This window comes from Myxocyprinus asiaticus, chromosome 16 (genome assembly GCF_019703515.2).
Source record: "Myxocyprinus asiaticus isolate MX2 ecotype Aquarium Trade chromosome 16, UBuf_Myxa_2, whole genome shotgun sequence".
Taxonomy (NCBI): domain Eukaryota; kingdom Metazoa; phylum Chordata; class Actinopteri; order Cypriniformes; family Catostomidae; genus Myxocyprinus; species Myxocyprinus asiaticus.
Window position 1 is genome coordinate 38,979,345 of NC_059359.1, and position 14,983 is coordinate 38,994,327.

The window sequence follows — 14,983 nt, forward strand, 5'->3', positions numbered from 1 at the left end:
TCGCACCATTAGCTACGTAACTCCTAGCCAATCACATGTAAGCCAATACTTTATTAGTCTGCTCACAATCTATCACATTGCTGTATCTGTGTGCTAACACGGCAACCTCCACCACCCCACCACCACCAGCTGAGTCCCGTCCTGCACAGGGGTAGGCTCCTCTCCACTGCCTCCTATCTCCGGCAGGATATGACGGTTCCGAGTACAACTTCTTCGGACCGCCAGAGAGAGACATTACATTTCTGTTTTATATTCATCAAATAAATGTTATCTTAAATTCACTCAAGTCTGCGAGAATTCTTCCTGATAGAACGCTACTTATTATAACACATATGAACAAAATGGAAACTCTGCAAAATGTTTTTTCTGCATTAGGCACTTACCTAACAAAAGCTATTTCAAAAAAAGTGGGGACAAAATTCACAAAGTTAAAAAGCGGTAGGGACATGTCCCACCCATCCCACTCATAAATGATGCCTTTGTGCATAGCATTGTATCAACACTGATAATGTTCAGAACATTCCATAGGCTACTCTGATAAAGATGACACAAATGCTATGGTAACCTGCAACATATGCAAATTGGCCATAAAAAAAAAACATTATCAAAATACTAGTGTTATGCTGACCTGATTGCTGTTCGCTCCTTCAAGAACACGATTTGGTGACAGTTAGAAAATAACTTCAATTTGGAGTCCGATGACCTGACGGAATAAATCCCAAATTTGTCAACTTTGTGTTTTGGGACATCAAGTTGGAGTCCACTGACATGACAGAATGCATCCACATTTTCGTCTTGATCCAGTTGCCGCCCAAAACCATCCGAACATGCCGGTGGAAGAGGGCGGGGAACTGCCTGCAGCTACAGGTAGTCCAGGCTAAATATGTTTAGACACTTACTGTATGTTAACTTTAAGCTAAGTTACAGCTCAACGTATATCTGCCTATTGTGTCACACTCCTAATAAAAAGGTGCTTACTGGTAGATAATGTTATGGTTGATGTTTATTTCATCCATTCTGCTCTGTTCACACAAAACAATACTCAGACTGTCTGTATTTTTTCCCCCTCAGATGTCAAACAACTATGCGCATTTCCATGGCAACCTATGGACCCCAGATAGATAGATAGATAGATAGAGTTGAAGGGAGTCTGTCTTCCTTAAAAGAGGCATGTAACTGAAATGAAACATGATTTTCAAAGAGAATGCATTGCTTTTCAAGTCAGAGAAGTGAGGCAGTATGAGATTTTTTTATTTATTTTGTAACAAGCTATATTTGACTTTCTTGTTATCAAAAAAAAAACAAAAAACAATAAGAACTTCCAGACACTTTAGAAGAGTGGATGTCTGTAAGAAAACACAGACATACAAACAAACACACGCCCACGACTCCCACCTCGCTACCAAGAGCCACAGTCAGCCGGCTGTTGTTTTGCGAGACTTAAGGGTTTTGGGAAAAATAATGAGCTCATCGCTCTGGCCCCAAGGTACCGCTGGCAATTACCATGATCCATGCCTCTGCTCAGCAGGGATTCACTTCCCTCTCAGGTTTTCTGGGACAGAGGAAGAAGACCTTTGCAGTGTGCACGCATTCTTTTCTTCTAACATCTGGATTCATGGGGGGCCAAATATTCAAAGCAACATGTCATTTGCAAAATAAGCCCACTTTATGCATATGGATTTTATGAAAATGGACCCCATCCAATCATAAACAAATGCCCTTGAAGTCGAAGTTAAGCATTTTGTCAAAGTTTTAACAAAAACTCAACAGACAAGATCAACAAATAATAACTTTTACGCCATCCAAAAGCTGAACAAATGTGGAAATTGTCAGGTTGCCCTGTTCACCAGCATATGTTGTGTTTTTCTGGTGTTGGATGCTGGTTTGCTGGTGTCCCTACCAGGCTTCTTAACTAGCTTAACCAGTGATTCTCTCTTGGTCAACCAACTTCATCACAAAGACCAATCAATCAATCAATCAATCAATTTATTTATTGAGCACAATAAAAACAACAGTAGTTGACCATTGTGCTGAACAACCATAATAAAATAAATATCACAGAAATCCATCACATAAATACATCACTAAAATACATCAATACAGCTATGCTGTACAAACCACGATGCAAGATAAAGAGGTACATCACAGCACATATATAATTTGGACTCTAAGGACAATCGTAAGCCTGAGCAAAAAGAAAAGTTTTTAACTTTGCTGGTTAATTAGCATTTTTATTTGCCGGTGAACAACCTGGCTGTGCTGGTTCACCGGGTACTGTAGACCAGCACCAAACCAGCACTAACCAGCATAAACCGGCTCGGACTAGCATGGAAGTTCATGCTGGTCTAAGGTAGTCATTTTAGCAGTGTTCATACAAAAGCCAAACAAATGTGGGAATTGTGAGGTCATCCTTTTGAAAATACGAGTACTGGATGCTTATTTGCTAGTGTAAATACCAGGCTTCCTAACTAGCTGAACCAGTTAGCTTTGGTCAACAAGCTTCATTAGAAAGACCATACTGGTTGACCTGCATTTTTTGCTGGTAAACAACGTGGCTGTGCTGGTTCCAGGTAGACAAACACCAAACCAGCACTAACCAGTATAAAACAGCTAAAACCTGGAAATTCATTCTGGTCTTTCTAAACTGGTATTTTCAGCAGGGTGTACAGAGTTTGTCAAGGGGCAGTTGGCACGGTGTTGATGTGAGCTGCAAGGTAAAAAAAATAAGGCTGTTGCATCTAGCTGTTGTTTTTGGCAAATACAGTTCATTAAATCTCGGCTGCCACGTCTGGTTACATCCAGTGGTGGACAGTGGAAGAGAGCAAAGGCTGCTGGCAGTATTGAAATCATCCAGTTCTGTCCACTCAATCTTCCTGATAGCCTCATACATAAACACTCATGGTGAGTGAAAATGACATTGTTTATAATTGACACTTTTTCATCTCTGGCCTGAGGCATGGCTGAGGACATTGTTTCCACAGCCATTTTCATGTAGTGTCCACAGCTTTCTCTCTCACCCATGAGTTCCAAAACAACAATGCAAGTGTAATGCTTTATTAATGTTGTGTGTTACATATGCCACCTGTACAGCATATGAATCTACTGTTTTTTGAGTTTAGGGGATTTATATACTTTGGGGGGTATTTATCAAGAATAAATTCCACCCGATGATAGGGTTGTTTATTTGCACTCACTGTCTACATTGATTTAGCGGCTAGTTCACTAAAGGAATTATACAAAGCAGGTAACGGCATAAACATGCCCACAAAATTTGTGCTGGAAACATTTTGAATGGCATAGATTTCCCATCTTGCAGGCCAGTTCTTGGTGCTAGGTTGTGGAGGATGTAGCAGACTATCATACAGTACAGTAGCATACAATGCCTGGACAGTACTGCATTGCTCCACCATTGTAATCTATTTACCTACTTGGCTCTTTTACTGTACTGCTACAGTATGGCGGGGCCGAGAGCCGTGGGAACGGAGCGATGCCGCTGGCACGATTGCTATTGAGCATCACCTGCACGCCACACCGGCCTTGTGTCTCACGGAGGAGCTCCGGGAGGATAAAAGTAGAAGTGACGATAGTGAAGGACGAGAGAGGACCAGGCCTGGACTATTTATGTTGTGTTTTGTTTATGTTTGTGCGGCAGTCGTCCGTGAGGGGCTGCCGCTTTAATTTCGTTTTGTGTTTATTTTATAATTAAAGTATGTTTGAATGTTCGCCGGTTCTCGCCTCCTTCTTCCCTGAACTACTAACCTTGTTACACTGGTGCTGAAACCCGGGACGGAAGGCGGGACATGCTGTCGGAGAGCACTCGCTGCTGAGGAGGTCAGGTAGCACGAGGGTGTGGCAACCGCCAGTGGCTGCCCTAGGCGGTGGTGCTGAAGCGATTGAATGACAGGTGGGACGGAGAGCTCGCTGCCGTGCTTCTGGGTCGAAGAGGGGTGGCTACCATCTGTGAGGGGACAGAGGGGTTGCCGCTGTTCGCCAGAGACCAGACCTGCTGCCGTACGCCATGCTGCTGTACGCCATGATGTGGGAGGAGCAGGCAGACCGATGGAACGGGGAGCTCGCTGCCGGGTGCCGTAACGGAGGAGCCATCGCCGGCTGCCAGGAGGCGGAGTATCGGCCGTCCACCGAGGAGTGTCCAGTACCATCGCATGGCACCGCGAGTGAGGGCCTCTCGGCTGGTGGAGGACCGAGCGGCAGTGTGTCCGGGAAACGAACCAAGACTTTTTTTCTCTCCCCTCGGTCTCTCCTTTTCTCTCGCCTCGTCTGTCCTTATCCCCAGGTTCTGCGCCCCCCGGGGGGGAGTAGAGCGCAGTCTCGAGGGTACCCCCCGGCCTGCGAGGGGCGATGGGGGTATGTGGCAAGCAGGGCGGGGCCGAGAGCCGTGGGAACGGAGCGAGGCCGCTGGCGCGATTGCTAATGAGCATCACCTGCGCGCCACACCGGCCTTGTGTCTCACGGAGGAGCTCCGGGAGGATATAAGGAGGAGTGACGATAGTGAAGGACGAGAGAGGACCAGGCCTGGACTATTTACGTTGTGTTTTGTTTATGTTTGTGCGGCAGTCATCCGTGAGGGACTGCCACTTTAATTTCGTTTTGTGTTTATTTTATAATTAAAGTATATTTGAACGTTCGCCGGTTCCCGCCTCCTTCTTCCCTGAACTACTAATCTTGTTACACACTCATCTCCAGCTTTTGACAAACAGAAAATGTACACAAATGTTTAATTATGTTTACAATACTAGTAGCACACATTAATTGCAAATAGCACTGAGTTTTGTGAATGAGGCACAATCTACAGTATAATGTCCTCCTGAGACCCCCGTGTGACTGCTGTATGCATTTTCTGTTTGGGTTAGGGTTAAGGTTAGCAACTAGTAGCACCTAATAAACAAGCAAAATTATTTATTTTTCTAGAGCAAACCATTTTCTTAAAAAAAATTATGTCCACATTTGTGGACAGTGAAACTACGTTGTGAAATTTTAAATAACACTAAGTTATAGAAAGTCAGATTTTTTCATCAAATTTTTTGTTTCCAAGAGTGTAGGTTTTTCATGTTTGAGACGTTACTGACATTACAGCTGATTTTCTCTAAAGTTAAATAAATAATTCTTATTCAAAGTAATGTCCAGCATCATCTAATCACTGCCAACCATGTTCAAATAAAATGTTGCATTATAAAATTCTGAATCTATGTACTGCCAAACATGTTGAGTGGTCCAAACTTCATCTGCAGCCTGAAACTGAACTTTTGGTCAGATTTTAGGATTGAATGCATTTAGCTGCATAGAAAGCTATAGGATGTGCTCCCTAATTAGTTAATGATTTAACCCCCAGTGTGCTGTCTGTCTTCACTGGTCTAAGAACATTTTGATATGCACCTTATTTTCATCCTAACTCCATATAAAGCCTCTGAAAGCAATATTTTTCAGCTTAATATTTCTCAATGCGAAAATGCACAGTAAATATATAGGAATGCATTAACTAATGTTAATGAATAGAATCATATTGCACAGTGAAAACAAAATAAAATATAACAAAGTGTATATTAAAATGAAGCGAAATGACCCACAGATGTGTTAGAGTTGCAAATTATTCAAAATGTTTGTTTTTTTTACTTTTGAGGAAATGCGGAACGAGTTTCCACATATGTGGATATCATGTTTATCAAGGCGCTGAATTCTTTAATGCGGCATATCAAACGGAACTAGAGACTCTCCTCTTTACAACCGAAACATCATGGTTACTTGTGTAACCTCCGTTCCCTGATGGAGGGAACGAGACGTTGTGTCGATGTAGTGACACTAGGGGTCACTCTTGGGAGCCTGAGACACCTCTGGTCTTTGATAAAAGGCCAATGAAAATTGGTGAGTGGTATTTGCGTGCCACTCCCCTGGACATACAGGTATAAAAGGAGCTGTTATGCAACCACTCATTCAGGTTTTATGCTGAGGAGCCGATATAAGGTCCGGCCATTTCAGCGGGTAGTTCAGCGTTGTGGCAATAGGGACACAACGTCTCATTCCCTCCATCAGGGAACGGAGGTTACACAAGTAACCATGACGTTCCCTATCTGTCACTCACTCAACGTTGTGTCGATGTAGTGACACTAGGGATCCCTATACGAAACGCCACAATTGGCTGAACTGTGTTACGTGAACTGGCGGTGTGTGGTGGGCAGACTACTGTGTGCCTCATAGCCAGCACACCAGGTCGACACGTAACCTCCCCCAACATATTTATGAGTGTCGAACGGCCCTTTTTGGGGACAAGTCGACTACCCAAAAGATAGAGACAGGCTTAACCCAGTCGTGGCCTCTTTTACCCTTCTTTTTTTCCACTCCCTAAAAAAGAAGGGGGATTATCTGACTCCCAAGGGGAAGACACCGCAGAGACCACACCTCACCCAAAGAGAGGGGGGGATATTTAAGTGGAAAAATACGTCACATGGTCTTTCCAACCATTTGGGGAGTCTTCAAGGTAGATCCTGCCCAATGGGGGAGGAGTTACTACAAACATGGAGACTGGGGCAGAGGGCCCAAGGAAGACGCAGTTTGCCAACAGGGAAACAAATTAGCGGAAGATAAATAATCGCATGGGGTTAGCCTTACAGGGAACCGCCACATGCAGAACACCTACCACAGAACAGGGCTCTTAGTTAGCACGTGTACTGGGCCAGCAGCGAGTCTCTCCGAATACTAGACTGCCACAGGGCTCGGAGGAAGTCAACCAGGGAACAAAGTTTGTGAACACTACTGGGAATTAATGGCGCACGTCTTCAGCTCCAAGGGAGGTGGAAAGCGCTATGTGCAAGCGATACACCCGGCCAGCTATCCCGGGCTTATCCGCTTGTGTTGCATGCCACTACCTGGGACTAAACCAGTTCCACCCAGAGGTTGTAGAACCTTGCACGCTGCTCTGCAAATGTCTGTTAGAGAGGCACCACTGGCCAGGGCCCAGGGAGCCACTACACCCCTGGTAGAATGGGCTTGTAGCCCTACCGGGGGCGGCATGTCCTAGGTGACATGCCATAGTTATGGTGTCAATGCGCCAGTGGGCGATCCTCTGCTTGGAGACAGCGCTTCCTTTCCGCTGTGCACCAAAGCAGACAAAGAGTTGCTCAGAGATTCTAAAGCTCTGCGTGCGATCCAAATAGATGCGTAAAGCGTGCACCAGACACAGCGACGACAGGGCTGGGTCTGCCTCCTCCTGTGGCAGCGCTTGCAGGTTCACCAACTGGTCCCTAAAGGGATGATGGGAACCTTGGGCACCTAGCCCGGTCAGGGTCTCAGGATCATGTGAGAGTAACCTGGACCGAACTCCAGGCATGTTTTGCTGAAAGAGAACGCTTGCAGTTCACCTACCCTCTTGATGGAAGTGAGTGCAGTCAGGAGGGCAATCTTCAAGGAGAGTGCCTTAAGCTCAGCTGACTTCAAAGGCTCAAAGGGGGCTCTCTGTAGACCCTGAAGGACTACAGAGAGGTCCGATGAGGGAACGAGGCGTGGTCTGGAGGGATTCAGCCTCCTGGTGCCTCTCAGGAACCTGATGATCAGGTCATGCTTCCCTAAGGACTTACCATCGACTGCATCATGGTGTGCTGTTATGGCGGCAACGTACACCTTCAAGGTGGAAGGGGACAGCCTCCCTTCCAACCTCTCCTGCAGGAAGGAAAGCACTGATCCGACTGTGCATCTTTGGGGTCTTCCCGACTGGAAGAACCCCACTTAGCGAACAGACGCCACTTAAAAGGCATACAGGTGCCTCGTAGAGGGGGCCCTAGCCTGAGTGATCGTGTCTCCCACCGTAAGGTGTGCCGTCAAGGAGAATGAGTCCAACTCTAAACCGAGAAAAGAGATGCTCTGAACCGGGAGAAGCTTGCTCTTTTCATAGTTGACCCGAAGCCCTAGTCGGCTGAGGTGTGAGAGCACCAGGTCCCTGTGTGTGCACAACATGTCTCGAGAATGAGCTAGGATTAGCCAGTCGTCGAGATAGTTGAGAACGCGAATGCCCACCTCCCTTAACGGGGCAAGGGCAGCCTCTGCGACCTTCGTAAAGATGCGAGGAGACAGGGACAGGCCGAAAAGGAGGACTTTGTACTGATACGCCTGACTCTCGGATGCAAACCGCAGGAAGGGTCTGTGTCGAGGAAGGATCGAGACGTGGAAGTACGCATCCTTCAGGTCTACTGCCGTGAACCAATCTTGATGCCGGATGCTCGCCAGAATGCGTTTTTGCATCAGCATCTTGAACGGGAGTCTGTGTAAAGCCTAGTTCAGAACTCACAGGTCCAAGATTGGCTGCAACCCAACGCCTTTTTCCGGTACGATGAAGTAGGGGTTGAAAAACCCCTTCTTCATCTCGGCTGGAGGGACAGATTCTATCGCGCCCTTCCGTAGGAGGGTAGCGATCTCCGCGCAAGGTAGCAGCGTTTTCGTCCTTCACCAAGGTGAAGTGGACACCACTGAACCTGGGCGGATGCCCAGCGAAGTGAATCGCGCAGCCGAGTCAGACGGTCCACATCAGCCCTCGCGATGGATTGGAAAGCGCAAGCCATGCGTCCAAGTTCCGTGCAAGGGGGACCAAAGGGACAACATCATCGGACATACCGGCAGGTGGGGCCTCGTGGCGGGGCGGAGCTCGAGGTGCCACACCATGTCGTGGCCGTGCTGAGTCTAAGGATATCGAAGCACTTACCTGGCTCCTTGTGACCACCCCCGGAACAGCCTGGGACAGGGGAGGAAGTGGCCTGTCCTCGTGACCCGTGGAGACTGTCACATCGGGGGTGGATTTGTGCCACAGCTGGGCGCTCAGGGGCGGGAGACCGCCACTGGAGCGGCAAACCTGCCAAATAGAGTGGTGGACGGTGGTCGTGATGACGGCCGTGCACACCGGATACGTGACCCAGAGAACAAGGAAACCGCTCTTGCTGAGCTCTTGAGTACTGCAGCCACTTGGGCATGCAGCGCAATTAAATGCAAAAGGTAACAAAAAGATGGAGATCTGCTTACCAGCTCCAGAGCAGTGGGTTTTGTTGTCCCTGGGTTGCCCGTCTCAAGGGCGCTTTGAAGCCTTTCATGGGTTCTGGGTGGCCGCGAGATGGGTGACCTCTGCTTCCTGCGGTGGGCTTCACGCCGGGCCAAAGGGGCGGGCTGCGGTGGAGCCGGTGCAGTCACCGCAGGGGGACACCCTTGGCGATGAGTAGACAGGGTGCGGGATCTTGAGCCACGCTGGGGCAGGATATGCCGGCTAGCATCCATCTACTGCTCTACCATCGAAAACTGCTGGGCAAAGTCCTCGACAGTGTCGCCGAATAGGCCCACCTGGGAAATGGGGGCAGCAAGGAATCATGTCTTGTCGCCTCACCCATCTCGACCAGGTTGAGCCAAAGGTGGCACTCCTGGACCACTAGTGTGGCCATCGACCGCCCGAGAGACCGCGCTGTGACCTCCGTCGCTCAGAGACCGAGGTCGGTCGCTGAGCGCAGTTCCTGCATCAATCCCGGGGCGGAACTACCCTCGTGCAGTTCCTTTAGCACCTTGGCGGACTTGCAGGAGAGCCATGGCATGCAGGGCAGAGGCGGCTTGTCCAATGGCACCATAGGCCTTGGCCGTCAGAGACGACGTAAACCTACAGGCCTTGGACGGGGGCTTTGGGTACCTGCGCCACGTGGCAGCGCTCTGCGGGCATAGGTGCACCGCGAGCACCTTTATCCACCGGGGGATTGCCGAATAGCCCTTGGCCGCCCCACCATCGAGGGTAGTGTGGCTATTGAGGGCGCTGATAAGGCAGTAAACCGGGCCGGGCAGTAAAAAGTGCCTCCCGCGACCTTGTCAGCTCTTCATGCACTTCCGGGAAGAAAGGAACGGGGGTGGGGCGTGGCTTTGAGCAGCATCGCGAGCCCAGGAACCAATCACCGAGCCGCGAGGGTTCAGGGAAGAGCAGTGAGTTCCACTCTAGCTGACGTTTGTGGCTGCCCGGGAAAGCATATCTTCATCTCCGCATCAGCCTGTGACTGGGCAGTCGACCCTGAAGGGAGGAGCCCAGCTGAGGCTTCCGACTGGACGAGCCCGCTCTCCGATGCTGCGCTCGAGAGCTCATCACTTTCACGGGCTCCGAATAAGGGGGATACCTGGCTGAGTCCCATTGGGGTCCCCAAATCGCCCCCAGTGCTAGCCGCGCTGGCCTCATACCCGTGGGTAAAAGGACCAAGGCGGGGAGCCTCTGGGGTGGCTTGCTTTCTTACGAAGGTGAGCCACGACCGCAACGTTGCCATGGACATATCCTCGCAATGAGAACATGACCATCCACGAACGCTGTCTCCGCATGAGCAGTGCCCAGACACGAAAGACGTCAGAAGGCGAGAGATAACGAGCGCAACCAGGAATAACACGCAATCGGAAAAGCATTTTTAAAAAGACGTTCCATGTGTGCTGCTCTTTTAGAGAAATATACTCTTTTATTTCTGCCGAAGCGCCCAGGGGCATTCTCTGCAGTGCACCAGTGCAGAGGGGGGAGAAGCCGCTGAAATGCGCCGTCAGATCCAGCAGAGGTAAATGAACAGTAGTATTCAGCTCAGTGAGCATGACCGTTCGGCTCCAAAGAGAAAATCTGAATGAGTGGTTACATACCAGCTCCTTTTATACCCGTATGTCAGAGGGAGTGGCATGCAAATACCACTCGCCAATTTTCATTGGCCTTTTACCAAAGACCAGAGGTGTCTCGGGCTCCCAAGAGTGACCCCTAGTGTCACTACATCGACACAACGTCGAGTGAGTGACAGATAGGGAACTGGCTTTAATGAAAAAACTTCTAAGCAGAAGTTAACCTTATAAATGACAGTCTAGAGTCTTGTGAACAGTATCCAGTCAGTTTTTATTTATTTAAATTATGCGTTGCATATAGCGAAGTCAAAATGCTACATCCACGAATGTGGATACGGGGTCGCACGAGGATATACCCAATTAGGTGTTTTCGCTAAAAAGAATGACAATGACTTAATGTACTCACTATGCAGTGCTATTTCAGTGCATTTTGCACCTGATTAAACTGTATTTGCCAGTGATAAGTGAACAAGGTGCAAGTTTTTGCCCTAAATTTACTTGGTGAATTCACAGGGTGAATTTGCCCTGTACTGTTTACTTACTGTTACTTCATAGTTGTAAACTTTTGTTTCTCATTATATTATATTAAAATATAGCCACAAATGACAATCATCAGGATTAAAGGAGATTGGAAAAGGAGAAGAAATTACTACAATTGCTAAATTTGGCTGAATCGATGCAATTAATTGCTTCAACTTCCTTGATCTCAAAGCTGCCCAGCTATGATAATTTTTAGTTATAATGCCCCCTAGGGGTGTATTTTTTTATTTGGTGTGCATCCTCAGATTGTCTTTGTTTTCATGTTCACCAAGTTTTATAAAATTTGGACATTGCGTAACCAAGATATACGTTAAAATGTTGTTATTGTCTACACACAATTACTTTGGCTTACATCGCAAAACGACTTGACAACTTGAAATTCCCGGAACAAATTTTTGACTTCCTTCTCAATGCAAGGACTTTCCTCTACCCTTATCCAGTGCATAAACTGTGCATGAACAGCCATTATGAGTCAACATCACTATGATATGGTATTTAATCATGTCTGTTTATTTGTCGTTGTTATCCTAGATGCCGAAGCTGAAGTTTGCGTGGGTAATGAGAAAAACACACAGCTCCGTTTTTAACCCCAAGAAGTTGGCAGGTGCACAGCTCAGAGCCGCTGATGTTTCACAGCCCTGTTATTAGATTCAATATTCTCACTTCAGTAATAAAGAAAAGGCTGTTTTTCATTACTATGTGAACTTATTAACAAGCTTACTTTATCCTTAAAGGCTCACACTTAATTGCATTTGGAGAGGAAATTAGAATTTGCTTGAATGCCTAATGAGGACTTCAGAATATGATAAAGGGTACATTTTGGATTACATCTTTTATTTATAGTTAATTTTACAATATTAGTCAAATGGCAATCACTCACTCTTTCATGGAATTCCTCCAACATAAGCAGCCTCAAAAACACTAATAGCTTCAAGGATATCTGTGAAATACTACATTTGACACCTCAATGCTCATTATAGTTACAGAGGATGCCCCAACATGATTGATTCCTTGCTGTATTCAGGCTTCTAGCTTAAGATCACACCAGCAGTCTTAGCTTGTTAACATGAAGGATTTCACTGACGAGCAAGCATGCATCCAATATCCATGTTTAGAGCCTCAAACCTGTCAGGGAAGTGACAATTTATGTGTCCATGATGGTCCTCCCCTAGGCACCCTCTGTGGAGAGAACAGCAGAAGTCTGATTGATGGTAAAACAAGAGTCCTACCAAACCCACTGAGGGCCACAAACAAACCCCCAGTGGTTCAACCACAGTCTCCTCTCAGTCTATACACAGCTGGAGCCCCTTTACAGTAACAAGTGACTCATTCGGCTTGTCTCTGTTGGGTGTTCCCACGCTGAGAGATCCTATATATCCACCTTTACTCTTGCAGACTTGACCAATTACTACAGCACACTGTAATTCATTGTGTACATATATGGTACCACAATGAGGTGGTTTATATAATATTTTGGAACCAGTAGCTCTGAGAACATAGTGACTGTATGGAACACAGAGTCACATGCCTCCTTGTTGTGGCCAGCTTATTGTGATGATGTAACCATTGGTTTTCTGAGCTTATACATGTGTCAAACTCACAAAGGTTTTGTAGACCACAAAGTGATAGAACCACAGTTTGTGCAACTCCAAGACGTTGTTTTTATGCTCAAGATTTGCAAGCCAATTTGCAAAGAGTGAGGTTATGTTTAGAATAGCATCCTAGCCTACTACTTACTGAATACTGTGCAATGTATACTGTATACTGCTTACTTAAAAAAATAGTATTCGGAACAGAATGCATAATGCAAGGATAAACATTTCAAACAGAAGTATACTTGTTGTACAGTGTTAAGTGTATCTTAAAGTAATTAGTTACTGTAATCACATTTTTTTGTCAAAAAAGTAGTGTAACACATTACATTTTAAATTCTTGTAATCAGATTACAGTTACTGACTTTCAGTTAAATTAATTACTTTTTAGAACATTACTTGTGCTAAAGTAATACTTATAATGCATTTAAAATATAAATTCATATGTACATCTGTTAGCGTTTCTGTGATGGCTGAAGGAACAAGGAAATATAAACATTTTGTATTTGAGCAAAAAACCAAACAGTTTTCTAGGAAAAGTGATTTAGAAGGTACCTTAAAAGTAAAATAATTAGTAATGTGATTACTTTTTTAGATTAAGTAACCAGTAAAGTAATCTGATTAACTTTTAGAAAAGTAATTAGTCATTTGTAGTGGATTAGTTATTTTGAGTAATTTACCCAACACTGTTGTTGTTACATCACTTCATCACTGTGCTTATTTAATTCAGCAAGTTGTCCTCTTGGAAATACAGTAAAACTGCTATTTTAATCCCATTTTTTTTTTTTTTTTTTAAATGTCTTAATTTTGGCAGCACAATCAAATAATGAATCAAAATAGAGATACAAATTTGTAGCTGATATTACTTCTGGTTCTTTTGTTACACTAGAAATGGGAGGACATTGTTGTATATGTAGTCAAAGACAGTTTAGGATGAGACTGGCACTCATTTGATTGGGAGAAATCGTGATGCTAAATGTAGGAACGTTGAAGGTTCTGCCAACAGTTTAATGAACCAATCACCTTCTGGATGTAGACATTGGCCGTCTGTTTACTCGAGAATGTGAATGCACATTAGCTGGACTGGATTGAAAAATAGCAGGGTTTTTTTATCCAAACTAATCACACTGTGAATTCGGCAAAAGTAGGTTGAAAGTTTTCGGTCCATTCTAACTGATATTCTAAACACTGCCCCCCAGAGGCCAAAGCTGGAAATGTTTTTGAACTTATCATGTCATGTGTGAGCTCCAGTTTCCAGGTGAAATGTCCACAGAGTGGTGCCAAAAGCAAGTTGTATTTTTAGTTGTAAATGATGTTATACTGTCAACAGAAATGCATATTTTATAACTGTACCCCCAAACTTCAACCCTTAACCTTCTGTCAGTCTAGAAAAAAATAAATAATTTTAGAGCGAAAATACAACCTTTGAATCATGCTCACCATTATCTTTGTAAACACAATTACTTGCTGGGTCCCATAGGACCAGAACTCGAGTTTTGGAGGTTGCTCATGCAACGTGCTATCAGTAGCGCCACAGGGAAACATGATCACAGTTGAACTGATACAAAAATTGTCTGATGGGGAATGCCACTTGTCAGTAATTCAGAAGTATGCAGTTGATTTCAGGGTACATGAATTTTGGAAGCTACATGTTGATTCCCCATGTGATTGTGTTATTTAATTTTAAATTTTTTTTTTTTTTTTTTTTTTTTTTTGAGGATTTGAGCTAAAGAAGCACAATTTATTATACCATTGTTGTTATATTTTATTGCATACTTGAAATACATTGTTAGAACATTATATTGGCCAACAGCTTTTGAGATTTCCGAATTCACCTATTCAAGTAGATAGGATCTCTATTTGCATGCCTAAAATATAGCTACCCGGAGGCATTACGAATATGCCTGCTGAATGACCTGACTTGCCTTAAAGGGACTTTGATACAGTATTCAGCGCAGTGTGTTCTGTTGTAAACTAATCATTTTTGCAAATGTAGTAGGTCATCTGGATATTCTATGCATACAGAAAATGTGCATAATTTGTACAGTGTATATAGTGTTCTAATGCCATCAGCCAATTTAGTTAATGTTGATGATTCACATTTTGTTTAATAAGGATGTCCGAATTAACATAATAATTCAGTGTGTTCAAAAATGTAATTATGTGTTAAAAAAGTTAATGCAAATAATCAAGGCAACTTAATAAGGTATGTTCCACCAATGGATCAATTCAAGTTT

At 45.0% G+C, this 14,983-nt stretch overlaps 1 protein-coding gene across 4 annotated transcripts in view; it reads left to right on the forward strand.

The window, feature by feature from the left end:
• LOC127454417 (calphotin-like) overlaps nt 1-14,983 on the forward strand; it is a 192,902-nt gene that overhangs the window by 174,871 nt on the left and 3,048 nt on the right. The gene's annotated exons all lie outside the window — the stretch shown is intronic.